Genomic DNA, 19681 nt, shown 5'->3' with positions numbered 1-19681 from the left:
CCGAGTAGGATTTACTGACCTACTGGGACCCGAATTCGATTTAACTAGTTGGCATAGCCAACAGATAGGCAATCATAAAACAAAACATGGCATGACAACTCATTCAATTAATCATGTTTTCACAAAAAACACGCTTTAAAAGAAAGAAAAGAAAGCCCACCTCGTTTGCTCAAACTCTTTCAAACGGGCGCTCTCTGACTCGAGATTACTCGTCGTGCGACGACGTTTCTTTACAAAAATAATGTACTTAAATTAGGCTTTAAGTAGTTAATTATCTTGCATGCATGCATGCCTAAGCCTGTGCTTATTATTTTACTTCCTGCTTTCTGGATTCATAATTCTTTACTATTAATTAAATCAACGACTTAACTTATTCGGAGTCTTGCCGAACTTCTCGAGTATTAGTTAAATTCCCGATATTTATCTTTAATGTGGCCATCCATCGTTCATGGTGGCATGGTATTAGGGAAGTCTGTAAACAAACCCCGCTGCTTTAATTAGCGGCTTACGCTATGATCTAAATTATCATAGGTCCATTTTCAAATTTAAATCCTCTTGGATTGAAATACTTAATTATTCTTGGATTAAGTATAAAGTGTAATTGGATTGGTGAGGTCTAATTTAATTAAATTCCATGGTCTAACTTTTATTGAGGGCAGAGGTCCAAAAACGTGGCCCCAAATAATTTAAATAAAAGAGCCCAGCTCTTTCTCTTCCTTTCTTGTTTTTTTTATGAACTCCTTGGCCCAAATTAATTTTAAAGGAAAGGCCCAATTCTAAACCAGGAGGGTGGCCCAACTAGGAGATGTACTCCTATCCGTCGCTGCACCCTCTCACTTTCTCATCTCTTTCTTTCCCAATTCCCAAATCAATTTCTACCCTAACTCTTCACCACCGACGACTCCAGTGGGTCGACATCAGCCTAGCAGGCTCCGTCGATGGCCTGGTGAAGTCAGCACGGCACAGCGGCCGTCGCTGCTGTCTCAGGGATCTCGTCGCAGGGCTCCCTCTGCCGGCGCCTTTCGTCACTTCCTCTCTCTCGGCTGCATCACTGCTCCCACTGTCGCCAGCTATGGACCGGCGACGAGCCGCTGTCACCAGCCATCACAGCGTCACCGTCGACGCTGATTCTGGCGTGAGACACGATGCTGAACTTCGTCCTTCGGTGACCGAGGTCAGCAGCCGTCGTCTACCCGCACCGCTACAACCGGCGGCCCATCCGTCCGCCCCCTCTTCTCGTAGCTAAGTTTGGTATTTAAATTCCTAGTTTACACTTTAGTCTAGATTTCTAGTTTTGAGCATGTCGGTGCTTTGTGATGTTGGAGATCTTGGCTAATGTGTTTTAGAGTTATGATTTTTGGGAAAGTTTAGTTCAAAGCAGTAGTATAGGGTGGCTGTTGACATGATTCAAGCTTAGTATGCTGTGCTCGCTTGATTCCAAGTGTTTCAAACATATGAATGAAAGAGTGTTACCTCTTGAAAGTAGCTACTGTTCCTGAGCCTCTGCTCCTAGAACTCCAAGCTCTCTAGCCCTCCCTATTTCGGCCCCTCTCTCACCCCTTTTACTCCCTTGCTCGTGTTATGTGGTGGTGTATGGAGTAAAGCTGGGGGTTATCCCTATATATAAAGGGTGTGTAACTGAAAGCTGCAAGAGTTGGTTATTTGGCTGAAAAGAAAGAGTCCTTAGGCTGTGAAAGTCGGCTGCCCTTTCTGCAGCTTTGCAGAGCACGAATCTCTGCTGTCTCTCTAACAGATTCTGGTGGCTCTTGATGGTGTACTAGTGAACTCATTATGGCTGCCGTAGAGCCTCTGTTTTCCTGATCCCCTCTTTGCTGAAATTCTACTGATTTCTTTTGTGAATTTACAGGTACAAGCTGGGCTAGGGGGTGGCTAGGCTGGGGTGCAAGGTGCTGTGACCTCCTCTCTGAGACCTGGTGCACTCGGTAGTCCAAGGTACTCAAGAAAGGCAGCCTGTTTCCCCCTTCTTTTAGAAAGTTTTGTCTTCATTGATTAGTGGGTGGTTTAACATTTCAAGACTTTATTCTATTATATCTCATGGCTTGTGTCTGGCAGGGACCGAGGCTGACTCTTCCTGGCTGCTATCTCGTCAATTTGGCCCAACGGGCCGTCGGGAAACTGGGCTGAACCAAGCTAAGGAGGAGACCCAAAGCTAGCTTTCCCCTTCTTTTCATTTTATTCTTTTTCCTTCTCTATATGTTGTAATAGAGTTGTTCTATTTGAAATCTCTCTTTTCTTTAACATGTAATAGTTATTTGGTGTGTATTACTTTTCAAGCATTTGCACTTTATTAGCTTGAAATTCTCAAATCTTGTATTTCTTTTACTCAAGAAATAAACAAATACTCTTTCTTCTTTAGATTTCTAGTATATATATTTAATGCTTTCCGAGAAATTAGATCTCGGCTATTACATTCTACCTCCCTTAACAAAAATTTCATCCCGAAATTTTGTCTCGGTCAGGCAAAAAGCTTTGGGTACTTTTTTTTCATCTGGTCCTCCAGCTCCCACGTCGCCTACTCGCGGCCGTGGTGCTTCCATAGGACTTTCACTGTTACGATAGCTTTATTTCTCAATTCCTTTACTTTTCGATCTAAAATTGCTTCTGGTTTTTCTTTGTAGCTTAAATCTGGTTCTAGCACCATTTCTTCTTGGTGTACTATGTGTTTGGGGTCAAACACGTATTTTCTCAACTGTGATACATAAAACACATTGTGTACATTCCCGAAGCTTGGCGGGAGTACTAATCTGTACGGCACGGGGCCGACTGTTTCTAGGATCTCATAGGGTCCGATGAAAACGTGGTTTTAGCTTGCCCCTGACGCCAAATCTAGTTATCCCTTTCGACGGGGATACTTTCAGAAAGACTTTGTCTCCCGCTTTGAACTGTAAATCGGTTTTGCTAGCATCTGCGTAAGATTTCTATCTATCTTGAGCTTCTTTGATCCTCTCTCGGATCTGTCGGACAATTTCTATCATTTCCTCTACAGAGTCTGGTCCGAGAATCTTTCTCTCACCAAATTCATCCCAATACAGCGGGGATCTACACTTCTTCCCATAAAGTACTTCATATGGGGCCTTATTTATAGTTGCTTGGTACTGTTGTTGTAGGCAAACTCTATTAGTGGAAGTACTGGCTCCCAGCTTACTCCACGGTCGAGCACTACGGCTCTCAACATATCCTCTAGCGTCTGAATTGTCCTTTCGGACTTTCCATCCGTCTATGGATAGAATGTTGTGCTGAAATTCGACTGAGTGCGTAGCTCTCACTGCAGGTTTATCCAGAATCTAGAAGTGAATTTCGAATCTCGATCCGAAGTGATCGTTACTGGTACGCCATGTAAGCGTATGATCTCTCGCGCATAGATCTGTGCTAACTTGCCTGATCTGTATGTGATACGAATTGATATAAAATGAGCACTTTTGGTGAGGCGTCTATAATCACCCAGATGGCAGTATTTCCTCGCTAGGATTTTGGCAATCCTGTAACAAAATCCACTGCAATATGCTCCCATTTCCATTCTGGAATCTCGAGAGGCTGCAATTTCCCATAGGGTCGTTGATGTAAAGCCTTCACTTGTTGGCAAGCTAGGCGTCTTTCTACAAGCGACGCTATGCTTCTTTTCATGCCATCCTACCAGAATTGCTTCTTCAAATCTTGGTACATCTTCGTACTTCCAGGATGGGCAGTGTAGGACGTCTCATGAGCTTCACTCATGATCTCGTTCCTGAATGCCTCATCATTGGGTACGCATAGTCTTCCTTCGAAAGTGAGGGCGTTATCCGCCTCTTCGCGGTATCTGTCCCCTTTTCCAGTTCTCACTTTGAGACAAATCTTTTCTAATGTCTCATCGCGTCTCTGAGCGTCGATGATTCTGGCTCTTAAGTCTGGTTCTATGACTAAGGTGCTGTCCACCGTTTCCGGGCCTCTTACTATCTCCAGTCGCATCTTGGCGAATTCACGGAGGAGCTCTTCCTCTTGTGTGAGGAAAGTAGCCACTTGGGGTGCAGTGTTTCTGCTCAAGGCATCTGCTACCACATTGGCCTTGCTTGGGTGGTAATTTATACTGCAGTCGTAGTCCTTGACTAATTCTAGCCATCTGCGTTGTCTCATATTCAGATCCTTCTGCTAAAAGAAGTATTAGAGACTCTTATGATCTGTGAAGATCTCACATCGAACTCCGTAGTGATGATGTCTCCAAATCTTCAAACCGCGTACCACTGCTGCTAATTCTAAGTCGTGCGTCGGGTAGTTCATCTCGTGCGGCCTTAGCTGGCGTGATGCATATGCAATCACCTAGCCCTTCTGCATCAGCACGCACCCAAGTCCGACCTTCGATGCATCTGTATATACCACATAGTCGACTCTCGCTTCCGGCACGGCTAGAACTGGTGTCGTGGTCAACTTTTCCTTTAGCAGTTGGAAGCTTGCTTCACATTCTGGGGTCCATCTGACTTTAACTCATTTCTTGAGCTGTTGAGTCATCGACCTCACTATTTTAGAAAATCCCTCAATGAACCTTCGGTAGTATCCCGCCAGTCCTAGGAAACTCCGAATTTCATTGGGCAGTGCTGATGACTGCCAATGTTGCACGGCCTCAACTTTAGCAGGATCCACTCGGATCCCTTCTGCTGTCACTATGTGTCCAAGGAAGTTCACCTCGTTAAGCCAGAACTCGCACTTGCTAAACTTAGCATAGAGTTTCTCGGCTCTTAACATTTCTAGGGTGACTCTCAAATGTTCCTTGTGTTCCTTCTCGTTCTTTGAGTAGATGAGTATGTCATCTATAAGGACTAGGACGAACTTGTCCAAGTATGGGTGGAACACGCGGTTCATTAGGTCCATGGCACAGCTGGGGCATTGGTAAGCCCAAAAGGCATTACAGTAAACTCGAAATGGCCATATCTGGTGCGACACGCGGTCTTAGATATATTGTCCTGTCGGATGCTCAGCTGATGATAACCCGATCTCAAACCCATCTTCGAGAATACTCCTGTTCCTCGCAGCTGGTCGAAGAGGTCGTCGACTCTCGGTAGAGGGTACTTGTTCTCGAGTGTTAACTTGTTCAACTCTCAACTTCTATCCTTCTTCACAAAGAATTCTGGTGCGCTCAAAAGCGATACACTGGGTCGGTTTAAATCCAGGTCTACTTATTCTTGTAATTGGATCTTAGGTTCTTCTTATTTCTTAAGCGCCATTCTATATGGTGACTGAGATAATATGACTGATTCAAGTCATTCATTTAGTAATTTATTTCGTCTGGCTGATGAATCCATTTCAAATCTTAGATTTCATCGTCAGATATTGAGTTCTCTAACGCTTGCATCGATCGTAACCGTAGTCATTGAGCTGGCATAATGACCTCGTAATCTCTCGCTTAGCTGAGGTAGTCTACTTTCACCGCTTTCAAGAGGCTTTTGTGCTTACCGCAATTCTTTGTCATGATTTAGCACAGACTTTGTTCTACTCGCGTTAATCCTTGAATACTGGGTTAGTGCATGTGGAGGTGTTGGCTTCTTTCTCCCAACCATACTGTCTCCATGCCCTTTTGGTTCAACTGAGCGATTCGTGGTGAAATAATCTAGCATGACTTTTCAAGTGATCTAGATCTCGTGTCTAGATTAACACAAAACCTTATCGACAGCTCCTTTCTGGGCCGCTTAATTAGGACGTGGTATATCGCAGAATACTTTTTTGCATTTTATTGCCAACGTTTGCCCTTACTCTATATTATAGGGCTCTAAACCCGTTCTCTTGTGATAACTCTTTAAAGAAAAATTTCGATTTTTTCCTTCATAGTAGGGATGGTGAGGGTAGCGATGCTATCCCGCGTTCCTCTTTCCCGAATATCTCTCCAGCTTTAGCTTTTCCTGGCCACCGCTAAGACGAATCCCTCTTGCTGATGGGATTTGTTTCGTCAAACATAAGCTACGAATGTACTTGCATTTTCTCCATGGTTTTCACTACGTAACCATAATTGAGTCTTGTTCTGGTGGCATACTTATCCTACTCGGAATAAGCATTTCGATCGATCAAACTGTCATACATATATATATGGGTCTTTTACGTCATCGAACGTCATTTAAACCTTGTATATTCCTTGATGTTTCTCTTCTCAAGGCTAGTTACTTATTTACATAGCATAATATTTGATCTTCTACCAGCTTGTTACAAGCGGTACGTAGACGTGAAATATTTAACGCTTTGTGCCGTCGGTTGTGTGGCGCTTCTGGCTGGTGCCTCATCTTCTGCACGTGTCTCAATAGAGACATATTTGTCATGCGTATCTGAAAGAAACTGAGACCATACCTTTTCTGATATTCTCGTATCAATAACTCGATGATTAATCTAATAGTCTTAACTTGGATTACTATTCACACAGGAGAGTATGGCAGAAAATTTGAAGGGCTCCTGAATACCCAATTGGACAAGAATAACATCTCTTGTTCAACTCATATGAATTTTCGTCGATAATCGACCTTGAGGTTAAGTACTGAGTTCATTCAAAGAACTACGTAGCTCAACTGGTTTCGGATAAACTCATAGAAGCTGAGGCTCACCCCTGGTGGGAGCTAGAAATAATCATGAGATAGGTCATGAAAACTGGATGAAAATGAATTAACTATAAATTTCCATAGTGGGCTGCCAAATAGGACAGTACAGTTGTCCAATTAAACTGAAAGGATCTGAGCATCAAGGATATTGGTTCAAACATGTCACCGCCTAAGATGATCAACCTCGAATTTTTTTTAGAAACGTAGGCGATTGCACTAAAAGAACATTGATCATGACATCCTGATGTGGAATAATAAAATCACGTCAATGATTTCATAGGTTCATTAAGGGCATTCACTGAAATGAACTATTCAGAAAAATCAGCTAGGCCAAGCTCGTTAGGGAAAAGTGCAATATGCTTGCCTTAACTTCAAGCTGCAGAAAAAATTCCGAGACTAGGAATAATACATGTACTGGAACTGAGATAGAATGATTTCACATCTGTAGGAAAAATATTGCTACAACACGGTTTCAAAATGGGGAGGTGAACAAAAGTTCTAGCACCACATGAAATTCCCTGAGGAAAATGTTTAACTGTTGAGATTATTCTGGAGATCATAACTTAAGCATCGTAAGAATGAAATTTCATTGCATAGGTCCAAGAAATTGAGGTATAAATCCCCTATATTGTGGCTCAAAAGAGACAACAATAAATAACGATGCTTGAAACATAGAAGTATCCCAAATTTGGGAACTGAAATTGAATCGTCGCTTTCGTGAAAAAATGAAAGTGGCGTATTTCTTGTAAAAATTGTGAGTCAATCACAAGTCTTAAATAGGCGAGAGGACATCGTTGTCCAGGAGGTTCAGAGAATGTCTGAAGAATAAGCTCATTCTGAAGGTCATAGATATGAACAACTATAGAATTTATGACCGGAGCTTACACAGTCAAAACTTTACTCTTTATGAACGATGAGTCAAAGGACTGCAGTCCATAAACTGGAAGTGAGTCAAATCTCGCATAGAAAAAGGAATACTAACATGTTACTTGCGAGTCAAACTAAAGTCTGAATAGACGGTGGGTACCGTCCTTTGGGAGGACTCTTAGAAGGAATTTCATTGGGAATCCAAGTAAGTACTATTGATTATAATCATTGATTCTATTCATGTGACACTCCTTTGTCTGTTCTTGTGGAGCTCGGACATGATAACTGTGTTCTAGGAAACCATACATTCCAAGTTGGGGTTTCTCGTGCTGTTAAACTGATAACCATAGCTAGAGGTCATTCTTTCATATCGTTCTCGATAACTTAGAACGCTGATTCTTTTAAAACATTGCATTCTCCATCGTGCTTCATAGCACGCTATAAGTATCGTTTCTGGGTCACGTAGCCACTTGGGCCTGTTACGCCAGCTTAGATCACTTTACTAGATTGCGGGTACGATCTCTTTTCGTGTAGGAATGTATCTCCCGAACAGGCTTGAAAGTACACTATTTTTGTTATGACTTTGTCTTTAAAAAGACATTGAGAACTTCTTGGTTCATCGTTTAGTATATATATATATATATATATATATATATATATATATATATATATATATATGTATACTATCTGTGTGCTCAAAGGAATGGACTTCATTTCATTACTGTCTATAGGTAGTACAATAGTACTTTCTGGTTCGTTGTTTCTTTCTCATAATACCTTGGAATTATAAGCTTACCCAAACCGATGGGTGTTAGGTTGTCTCATCGCCTTGGAAAGCGGTAACAAATTCTCGTTCTACTAATACTTGGTCGCATGTGTCTCACCTAAGGTACTTTTCTAAAGCACTCTAGGTTCGCATACATGGGCCCACATGACAGCTATACATTTCTGTCAAGCTCTTTGAAAATAAATCACAGATACATTAAGCATATCTTATGCAAAGTATCAGCTATCACGTTGCGTCACGCAAGCATTTCAAATAAACATTTTTGTTCCCATATATGGCTGTGAAAATTCTTTTCTTTTCTAAAAATCTAGAAAATTTCATTTTCCTTCTCATAACAGAAAAATATTTTCTTTCTTTAAAACTCTCTTCTAGACGAGCTGGCGTCGACCCCTTTTTCTGGTGCAGTTGATCGTGTCGAGCTGAGGTGTTGGGATCTTGTACTGATTATTCTATTCACTTCCTAGCCTAGTACTATTGTTCTGGACTGGGGCTTAGAAGGAAAATTCTTGGGTCAGAGCGAAAGAAAGGTGCTCTGATACCACTCTGTCACGACCACATCTCCCTAGTCAAAGAAAGTGTAGCTATATCGCGACTAAAACTTACTGAAGCTGTCTCAACTCATCATAAGATGCTTAAATCAAAGGAAACATTGTCTGAAATGTGTTGAGGGTATAAATCATACTGAAACAGAGTAGTTATGGAACAATTGTCTTCGCAACAAACAAGTTCTAAATTTTCGCAACGGAAGAGTACCAAGACAGATGTAATATGTATGAAGACATACTACACCAACTATTCTTCTACTTATTTAGTCTTCTATCCCAACACCTCCTCGGCTTCGACAACGATCAACCTGCACATTAAGGAAAACAATATGTAGGGTTGAGTACTTGATGCACTCAGTGGGCTCATGTCGAAAACATTTTCTCTTTTAGTTGTCAGCCAAGCTGAGTGAACGCGGGGTTTTTCTGAAAATAAGTCCCGGTCACTAAAACTGTTATTTCTTTCTGAAAATAGACTGCAGTCTTTTAACTTCTGATGATATACCATATCTCAATGAGTGAATCGGGAATGTGGCCACATTCCACGATCACTGGGCCGGCCAACCTGGCGCTAGCTCACGACCCCTGGACCGGCCAACCTATATATATATATATATATATGTGTGTGTGTGTGTGTGTGTGTGTGTGTGTGTGATCAAATACTAACTTTTTACAGTAATAACTAATAACTAAATATCAATTTTGTATGTTAAAAATATCAACACAAAGACATAAATTCTGTCTTTGTATTGATATTTAAATTTACATGTTGTATTGATATAATTATGTCTTTGTGTTGATAATTTTAATACACAAAATTGAAAGTTATTACTGTAAATTAGTTAGCATACTAACGCAACCCTATATATGTATGTATATATATATATATATATATAGGGGGTGCATTATAATGATAACACCAATTTGTGTGATAACCCTATAACTAAATCTCCACCACACATTTTTAAAATATGTGGTCTAGATTTATTCTAACAAAACTATCATTTTATCAAATAAAACTATCATATTTCAGATATATTAAGGGCAAAATTGTCATTTCGTTATAAAATTAGGCGGGTAAGAAGAAAACGTGAACTAAACGCTGCATTCAATTTCTCTCACACTCAGACCCTCCGAATCGCATTTCAAACCCTTGCTTCTTCAGTTTCGAAGGAAAAATCATCCAAATTCTGGAATATGTCGAAGGAAAACGCTCAAGCATCATCGAAGGAAGGCTGGATGAAGTTTATTACTTATTTCACTTTTGTTTTTGCTCGATTTTATCATTTTGCCAGAGATTCTCATTTTTTTAGATTCTATAGTTTTTTAGTGTAGATTTAGAGTTACATATGATAGCATGATGAATTTACTTTGAATTTACTTCATACTTGGTTTTGTATCATCAATTCATACCTTATTCCATGATGAATTATTGTTTTAAATTATAAAATGATAGTTTCAGGGGATAAAATTATAGTTTCAAATGATAAAATGATACCATGGATAAAAATCAGCTGCTTCTACTAATGTATTGAATTTCATACCAATCATTGGCTTCAAAGCATCATCACAAACAGGAATGTACATACCTACAAATCAGTAAAACTATCATTTTATCAACTAAGAGTATCATTCTATCCGGCAAAACTATCATTTTATCAACTCAGAGTATCATTCTATCCGGCAGAACTATCATTTTATCAACTCAGAGTATCATTCTATCCGGCAAAACTATCATTTTATGCAGTAAACCTAACATTTATAAGCCAAAAGTATCATGTTAACACATAATCGGCAATGCATAATATAATTACATAATATCATGTACTAATTTGTTGCCCAGTTTACGAATGCCAAAACCAACTTAACGAGCATAATGTTCATAGAAATCAGCTGCTTCTACTAATGTATTGAATTTCATATCAATCATTGGCTTCAAAGCATCATCACAAACAGGAATGTACATACCTACAAATCAGTAAAACTATCATTTTATCAACTCAGAGTATCATTCTATCCGGCAAAACTATCATTTTATCAACTAAGAGTATCATTCTATCCGGCAAAACTATCATTTTATCAACTCAGAGTATCATTCTATCCGGAAGAACTATCATTTTATCAACTCAGAGTATCATTCTATCTGGCAAAACTATCATTTTATGCAGTAAACCTAACATTTATATGCCAAAAGTATCATGTTAACACATAATCGGCAATGCATAATATAATTACATAATATCATGTACTAATTTGTTGCCCAGTTTACGAATGCCAAAACCAACTTAACGAGCATAATGTTCATAGAAATCAGCTGCTTCTACTAATGTATTGAATTTCATACCAATCATTGGCTTCAAAGCATCATCACAAACAGGAATGTACATACCTACAAATCAGTAAAACTATCATTTTATCAACTCAGAGTATCATTCTATCCGGCAAAACTATCATTTTATCAACTCAGAGTATCATTATATCCGGCAAAACTATCATTTTATGCAGTAAACCTAACATTTATAAGCCAAAAGTATCATGTTAACACATAAACGGCAATGCATAATATGTCATTTTGTCAGGTTAAAGTATCACTTTATCAACTTATATGCAAAATTGAAAACATCTTCCCGGTCACAATTATGCGAGAAATATGGAAACAAAATCTGGAGATTATGGAATAATGAACCAAATCGGAAGAAAATCTGGAGCCTATGGAAATAAAATAGGAGAGAAATATGGAAACAAAATCACTGAGAAGAGAGAATCGAACTGAGAGAGAGTGAAAGAATGAAGCGAAATTCAGAAATTAAATGAGGGAAATGACATATTTACCCTCTGCGCCTTTTTTATGAAGTAAATCTAAGTTTGAATCTCAGCCACAAGATTAGAAAATATGTGTGATTCAGATTTAGTTATAGAGTTATTACGTGATTTGAGGGTTATCCTATGATCACAACTCTCTCTCTATATATATAGTATTTAACTAAAAAACCTTAACCCTCAAACATTCAGAATACTCAGCGCCGCTTCCTATTCTGAAATCTGAAATCTCCACTTCTCTTCTTCTCCACACCTCCGCGCATCCATCCCGTGATTCCCGTCGCCTCCACACTTCCCGGCGACACTTCCACGACGCCGCCTTTGTCGTTCCCAGCCTTCCACGCCGTCTCTTCCACGATTCCAACCTTCAACACCTTAGTTTATTAATGGGATTTTGAGTGTGACTGATAATGTTTTGTAGGATTAATTTTATCATCTTGTTTTTTTTTCAAATGTATATGCTAATACGATACCAATTTCAGCACAATCCGCTGATTCTTATGCATTATGTACTCTTTCACAGCATCTTGATAGAGTTTATATTTGGATCTAATGCATAAATATTGAATGCTTTTAGTTCACCGATTTAGTTCATAATTCAAAGAATAATTCTCTCTTTTCTTATTCACTAGAACTAGTTGTATTTCAATTTGGTACAGATTACTGATTTCGTATTTTTGTGATGAACAAGTTGTACACATTTCATATTTTGGTTGACAATTTATGTTTGTGAGTTAATATTTGTTTTTGTCGTTGATGGATGCTAATTATATCGTGTTTTTATGATTTTTTTTTCTGGTTTTCATATTTTAAGTTTTGATATTTTGAAATCCTTACAATTTCGGTTTTTTTGGTTAATTCGGATTTTACAATTCGGTTTTTGGTTATTCGGTTTTGGTTCAGTTTTCAAAATATTTCGGTTTTTCGGTTCGGTTCAGTTTAGGCAAAAACCGAATGCTCACCCCTAACTGTCCGTTCTCTCCTTTGTTTTGGTCCTGACCACAATTATCCAGTGTCAATTCATGTCATGGCTTTCAAGTTGCTAATGGTACTAAATGCATATAGTGTCTGATTTTACCACATCCCACTTGAAATTATGAAACTAGTTTGTCTGAAGGACCTTTCCCTAACTTGCGACAAAGAGCTCCCTAGTTTCATATCCAACCTTTTTCACCTTCAAACCTTGATTATCAGAAGGCATAATAATATTAAAAAGAATAGAGTTTTGTCATATATGTCGATGGAAGTATGGGGCATGCAAGAACTACAACATCTTGAGGTCGTAGGAAGAGACTTACCAATCCCTAATTTTGATGCTATGTCATATATGCCAGTGGAAGTATGAGTGATGAGGCTCGTTTCACGCATGTGTTTTGTCATAAAACTACATCAAATTCTGTGAACTAACGTCTAATTTTGAGCCAAGTGTGTATGAAAGTCCGTCATTTTCAGAAAACGAGTTGATCAACTGGGGGGGGGGGCGAATGGATCAGGACAAGAAGTCAAATTTGCTGCACAAACGGATCAAGTGGATCAGCTGACATGCAGCGGGAGCACCAATTAAAGGACTGATGCGTCACACAAGAAAAATCCCCAAGGGTAAAGGGTAAAGCAGACTTTTCAGAGAAACAATGCCCTAAGGATCAAGACCTCATGCCTTCCTATAAATAGAAATAGAGAAGGAGGAAGAAGGTAGCTTCCAACGGGTGACGCTCATTAGTCTTCAGCTCTCTTCCAGAGCTGGCAGCTCAATCGACTCAAAATTCCTGATCCCAGTCACATACAGTCTTGGTTCTCAGCTTAGTTTAGTTTAGTTGTGGGTTGGTGTTGGTTTTGTTATCTTTACTATGTTATTCTGTTATTCCTCTTCGAAAAGAGGCGATGAAACAATTTCCTTTTTTTTCCTTTAGTTTGTATTTGGTTTATGTTTTGATGCAACTCTTGCAACTCTAGTGATTTAGTGCTATGACTTCAACTCCATTTGAATTTCTATGATGTTGTGCATGATTTCTCCGATGTATTTCTGATATCTCTCTTTCGGTGCTTATCTTAGCTCAAAAGCTTAGTTGCTATTTGAATCTGATATATCTGAGTCTTCGATTTATGTTTTGTTTGATTGTGAAGGAAAATTGTAGATGAGTTTGGATTTTTACATGATTATGGGTTAGTTTCCTGTTCACGTAGGCGTAGTTTAGTTCCTAGGAGTAGATCTAAGTTTACAAGTTATTATGATGTTTCGTTGTTCGTAATTATTCAGATATGCCTTTACTCTGTTTTTCATGTTGATTATGTGAAGAAGATGAAGTTGTTAAAGAAGTTTTGCTTTATCATACGTTTTGTAGGAGACTGACAGTCATCACTTTATTCTGTTTGCCCATTTCAGGAAATGATAGGATGAGTTGATCAAGTAGATTTATTCAGTTTAACAAGTGGATCAGTTCAGTTTAGTTAGTTTAGTCTTTCAAGTCAAGTTCTCAACTTAACCCACTGTAGTGAAGCGCAGCCATCCCATTCGTGTCTGCAACCAATGTTAAACACATCATCTCTGTTGGATCGATCCTTACTTCTCTATACTAGTTAATAGTATTGTGGGTTAAGGTTTTGAAAATACTTTTGCGTCTCCTTGTTCATCTCACTCAAAGGATAAAATTAAGTTGATCAGTCTGAATCTCCACTGGATCCACTCACCTGAGTTCGCAGGTAAAAGGCACGCCCCTAACTACCTTGATCAGCTTGACAATCCAACTTGAGCAAGTCACAACGATAAACAGAAAATGAGAATGAAGGAGAGCGAAACCGTGCACTTTAAATGGGGCATGCAAGAAATACAACATCTTGAGGTCGTAGGAAGAGACTTACCAACCCCTAATTTTGATGCTCTTTGTAGTGCGAGTGCAAAGAGTTGCACTAGAGAAATTTTGAAAAGAATCCCTAATTTAAAGATATTAGGAATTTTGATGGAGTTGAAGCCTTACGATGACGGTGATATCAGCCCACTAAGTGGCTTGGATAATATCTCGAAAGAACTCCAGAATTTAGGGAAGCTTGTGTATTCTGTACCGAACCCTGACATGAAATATAAGTTTATGGTTCCTCTTTCAATGTTCTCATCAAGTTTGTTTATGTTGGAATTGAGTGGCTTATGGTGTCCATGGAAGTACATGAATGATATTGGTTCGCTGTTACCAAATCTTTGAAATCTCAAATTAGAACACTACGCCTTTCGAGGACCAAAGTAGGATATAGAATATGGTTGTTTTATGAAACTTGAGACACTTGGTAATAAAAGATACTTATCTAGTGCGGTGGAAAGCTCAACATGGAAGCCTTTCAATGCTTCGCCTCCTAAGCATACAGCATTGCTACAAATTAAAGCAACTCAATTGGACGCGTGATCCTTCAACGACAACAAGGACTACAATTGAATTAGTTGAGTGCAGTCCCTTAGTTGCCGGTTCGGCTAGGCAATTATAGAAATCTCTCTTTTATGTTCTTTGGTACTCTTCTTTTTATAGATGAGTAGTCTTTGCTAGATTCTCAACTTGGTTCTGGTTAGTCTTCCTACTTCATGTAATTTGCACAAATTGTATCAATCTTTCTTAACTTTAATTATTTTTTTTTTGTGATTTGAACTTGATATGTTTTTGTTATTCATTTATCGTTTTCAGGAAAATGAGAGAGCAGAAGGGATAAGACTATCAGAGTTATCCCATCATTTTAACTGTAATACCGGTTGTTCATGAATCTACTAAGGATTGTGATTTGTTATCGAGTCCGTTGTATTTTTAAGTCGTTTTCTGTAATCGAGTTATAATTGTGTGTGGGTATGTTATAAGCTCCTTCATGGGTTTTTCTTCGTATGGTTCTTTTCCCATGTCGTAGTCTTTGAATCAAACAAGACTCTTATTTCTTAATACTACAAATTCTACTTAATTATGATACCATTTTGAGCTGTGTGAACGTTAATATCTCTCATTCTCTGACCATTTATTTCTTCTTTTCTTGTGATTCTCCAATAAGTGTAATCAATGTTGTAGTACAAGTATTTATCATTTGAATGTTGTGCATGGTTTAGAAACTAGAGGGTTACACCTATTTATTGGACGTCATGTAACGTTCAAAAATTAAATACAAAAAAACTGGAAGATTACTAGATTTGAAAATAGAATATTAAATTAAACATTTTCTTTTTTTATAAAATTAACCCACCTGTAAAATTCGGATTAAATCGATATTAAAATTATGTAGCAAGGAAATAGCCATTAATACATACTAACTACAAATAGAATGGGGGAACTTTGTCATTAATATTTGTCACTAAAAAAAATCTCATATTATGACTGAAATCAAAGTTTATACGATATTATTCAAAATTTTCCATTTAATAATATCAAAACTATAAAAAGAGAGTTGTAGTATTTCAATCTTCACTAATAAAAATTCAAGAACCATCATGGCTTCTCAAAAGTCCATCTTATTGGTTACCCTTATGTAATTATGTTGATTGTCATAGGTTTGTTTCTCTTCTCTAACATCAAATTTACATTTCCGCTACTAAATAACTTAATTCCGTTGCTAAATCGTATTAGCAGCGGATTAGTAGCGGATAGTGTCCGACGCTAGAAACCTCGCTGCTAAATGGCTTGTGTTGTACACCGTCCGCTACTAAGATTTAGCAACGGATATAGTATGCGACTATTTTATTTTTATTTTTTATTTCTATATTTCTATTCCGTTGCTAATTTTAAATTTATATTACAGAACAACTATTTTATTGCTTACCCAGTTACGGTAACCTGTTTACTACAAACATATCAACAAATAAATAACAACAATTCATTGTAGCAAAAGTTATAAGAAAAATTATAATTTAAATTATGATTCTCTTAAATATATATGTTTATTATTTAAATTCAATATCTTTATGCGTGTTATTGAGATAGCCGAGATGTAAAACCAGTGACGACTGCAAACTTAAATGCAAAATAAGTATGACGGCATGCATGAACGGTGTCTGCAGCTGTACTTGAGAGTAAACATTCAGTGAATTAGAGAAAATTATACTCAAAATAAGAGCAATAATATTTTTGTTGACCATGTTTCTAATACATCTACCAAATTAGAGATTTTGTCTCCAAATCAATAAAGTTGTAAGTCGTTATATGATTATGTTAGTCTTTGCGTTTTATCAATCATAATTGTAAAAATATACTATCTCTTTTTTCCTTTTTTTTACTCGCTTTAGTTTAATTAATTGGCTCAATTTATGAAATGAATTTAATTATATTACCAAACTTTGCTTATGAAAATTATTGACTACAGTCCGGAAGTATTTTTCCGAATTTCCATACAGTGTAAAAACTAAAAACAGTATCAACATTGTGTAGCAAGGAAAATAATATTGCCACAGATAAAAAGGAGGAAATTAGTCATTAATACGTATTGCCACAAATAGAATGGCAGAAATTAGTCATTAATATCCTATCACTAAAAACAAAATTGCCATGTGATGGAACTCAAATTTTTTATTCAAAATCTTCAATTTAATATTTGTAAAATGTCTATATAAAGAGAGTTGTTGAGGCCTCACTAGAACAACAAATATAGTAATAAAACAAAAAAAAGAAAGAAATTCAAGAACTATCACGGCTTCTCAAAAATTGATTTTGCTGGTTATCTTTTTGTCAATTGCCTTGGGTTAGCAAGCATCTCTTCTATAACATCAAAATTACATTCAAATTTCTTTTGTTTTACTATATATATATCATGATACCTGGCTTAATTTATTTGTTTGTTTCTTTATTAAAACAGCAAGCTCATCAGCACAAGTTTGCAAAACCAATGGAGATTGCGTCCATCTAGAGCCTGTTTGCCATGCGATCAACTTACAAGCAGTTTGTTATGGGTTTTGCACATGTGGTAAGGTTGTTTTGCAAGGAACTCAGAAGATTGATGGTAAATTCAACACACTCTTTCAATATTTAATCTACCGATACAATTTTTTGTTGATATCTCGTAGTAACTTTTAAAACTGCAATGTAAAATCACAACTTTTAAATTTTTTATATTGTCAAAAAATGGTCCAAATCTAAATTATAATGACTTGTTTTAGACCATAAATGACACTGATTTAACTGAAACCATGTGGTTTTGTGCCACGTCATTTACGATTTTGACCATTGTTAAACAATGCTAAAAATTGTAATGTTATGATTTTATGTTCAAGTCTCATGAGTTATGGGACTGAGAAGTCAATGAAAAATAATACTCCCTCCGTTTTTTAAAAATAGCAACTCTTTCTATTTGTTAGAAGAAATCACGGAAGATCACAATCAGAGGATTTGATTTATTCTATACCATACTTAGAAGATATCAAATCATGTAATTATGCTAGTTAGGTTTTCCTTATGCGGATACTCCTAATGTTATATAAACTGTGTACCTATGTAAATCAAGATAGTGAATGAAATAAAAAAAAACCTTTATCCCCGACGTCGATCTCTTCCAATATGGCATCAAGAGCAGGTTTCGAATCTGATTAGGGCTCAGAAAAAAAACTCATCACCGCCCAAATACCAATCCCGGCCAAACGGCATAGATTAAGCCAGAAAACTAATTCCTATCAAAACCAACCGACAAAGATCAATAGAAACCATGGCAGAAGACACTAAACATGATCCAGAACGGCCAACAAAATTGAAAGACACAAAGAATGTCGTCGTGGCATTCAAACTCAACGGAAAGAATTACCCACTGTGGTCGAGACTTATGAAAGTCAAGATCGGAGGCCGAGGAGCCTATTCGCATATCAAAAATGAACCCCCTGCACCGGAGAGCAAAGGATACGACGATTGGGAAGAAGACGATCTGGTGGTGTTTTCCTGGATCGTCGACAACATCGAGAACAAAATTATCACTGATTTCGCTCATCAAAAGACATCGAAGGCACTCTGGGAGAGTCTCTCGGTGACGTTCGAGAACAAGGCGGACAAGTACCTGATCTACGACCTGGAAGAAAAGGCAATCGAGTTAAAACAGGGGAACCTGGACTTGGAAACATACTACCGACGGATCCAAGGGCTGTGGATCAACATCGATCGCTGTCAAAAGCAGCCCATTACGTGCTGCGACAAAGGAGTTAATCAATACAGAACACATTCGAATGAGAAGAGACTGATTAAGTTTCTGACCGGACTTAATCGAGAGTATGACTCAATCAAACGGGATATCCTCAAGGAGGACCCCTACCCATCAGTTGAATCGGCCTATGGGTGGGTGAAGACGGAGGCGGCTCGACGTCAAATCATGCCACCGGCATCGCCTCTGCCCACCGTAGACACCACTGGCGATAACACCGGGAACTCATCACTTGGGGAAATCGGGCTTGGTCTCGCCGCCCAGAAAAGTCGTCCGTCGCACCGGAGCGGACCACCTCAGCGCCCCGCCATTACCAACCGACCGGGAAATCGCCCCGACACATCCAAACTGTAGTGTTCCCATTGCGGAAAACAAAAACACACTCGGGAAACATGCTTTCAGAGGGTAGGATACCCTGAATGGTGGGAAGAAAGACAGAAGACGAGAGAGGTGATGGCAAAGCTTGCCGTCGCTGATGGAGCAGGACAGCCGCAGCCACGTCAAATCGCAACCGGGAACAGAGAGTCAACCAGCGGGAAACGCAATCCTGGTGGGGGCAGCGTGCGGGGTGCCGGAAATTTGGCCGAGAGAACGGAGATGGTGACCGGAGGAGCGGCGACGGGAGAACCACCTCAAAGAGAGATGGACGGCGAAAGAGGTATAGGGCTTGGTTATCAACCGAGCCCTAATTCAATTTTTTCAATTCAGTCCCCCAGTTTACTTAAATCCCAAATGATACCCCATTATATGAATATCCGACCCCCAGACTTCTAGAAATTAGAACCTGCACCCCAGACTCTTGAAAAACGTAAATTGACCCCTAGGCTGAGTATGTTTGAGTCAAAAAACCCCTTTGCACCGCTAGAATAGTTTTCCGCTGCATTTCACGTTCAAAACGGGGTTGAGAGTACTAATAGGGGATGAATTTTTTACTGTGGGGCTACTGATACTATGAC

General features: G+C 38.5%; 1 long non-coding RNA gene across 1 annotated transcript; it reads left to right on the top strand.

The window, feature by feature from the left end:
* The first annotated feature begins 359 nt into the window (after positions 1-359).
* LOC121792053 lies at positions 360-2376 on the top strand. Its single transcript, XR_006048827.1, has 2 exons — positions 360-1953; positions 2074-2376. It is a non-coding gene; the product is annotated as an uncharacterized LOC121792053 (long non-coding RNA).
* Positions 2377-19681: the final 17305 nt, after the last annotated feature.

Source organism: Salvia splendens, chromosome 2 (assembly GCF_004379255.2).
Source record: "Salvia splendens isolate huo1 chromosome 2, SspV2, whole genome shotgun sequence".
Taxonomy (NCBI): domain Eukaryota; kingdom Viridiplantae; phylum Streptophyta; class Magnoliopsida; order Lamiales; family Lamiaceae; genus Salvia; species Salvia splendens.
The sequence above is the reverse complement of the archived record's forward strand: the minus strand, read 5'-3'. Positions and strand labels throughout refer to the sequence as shown.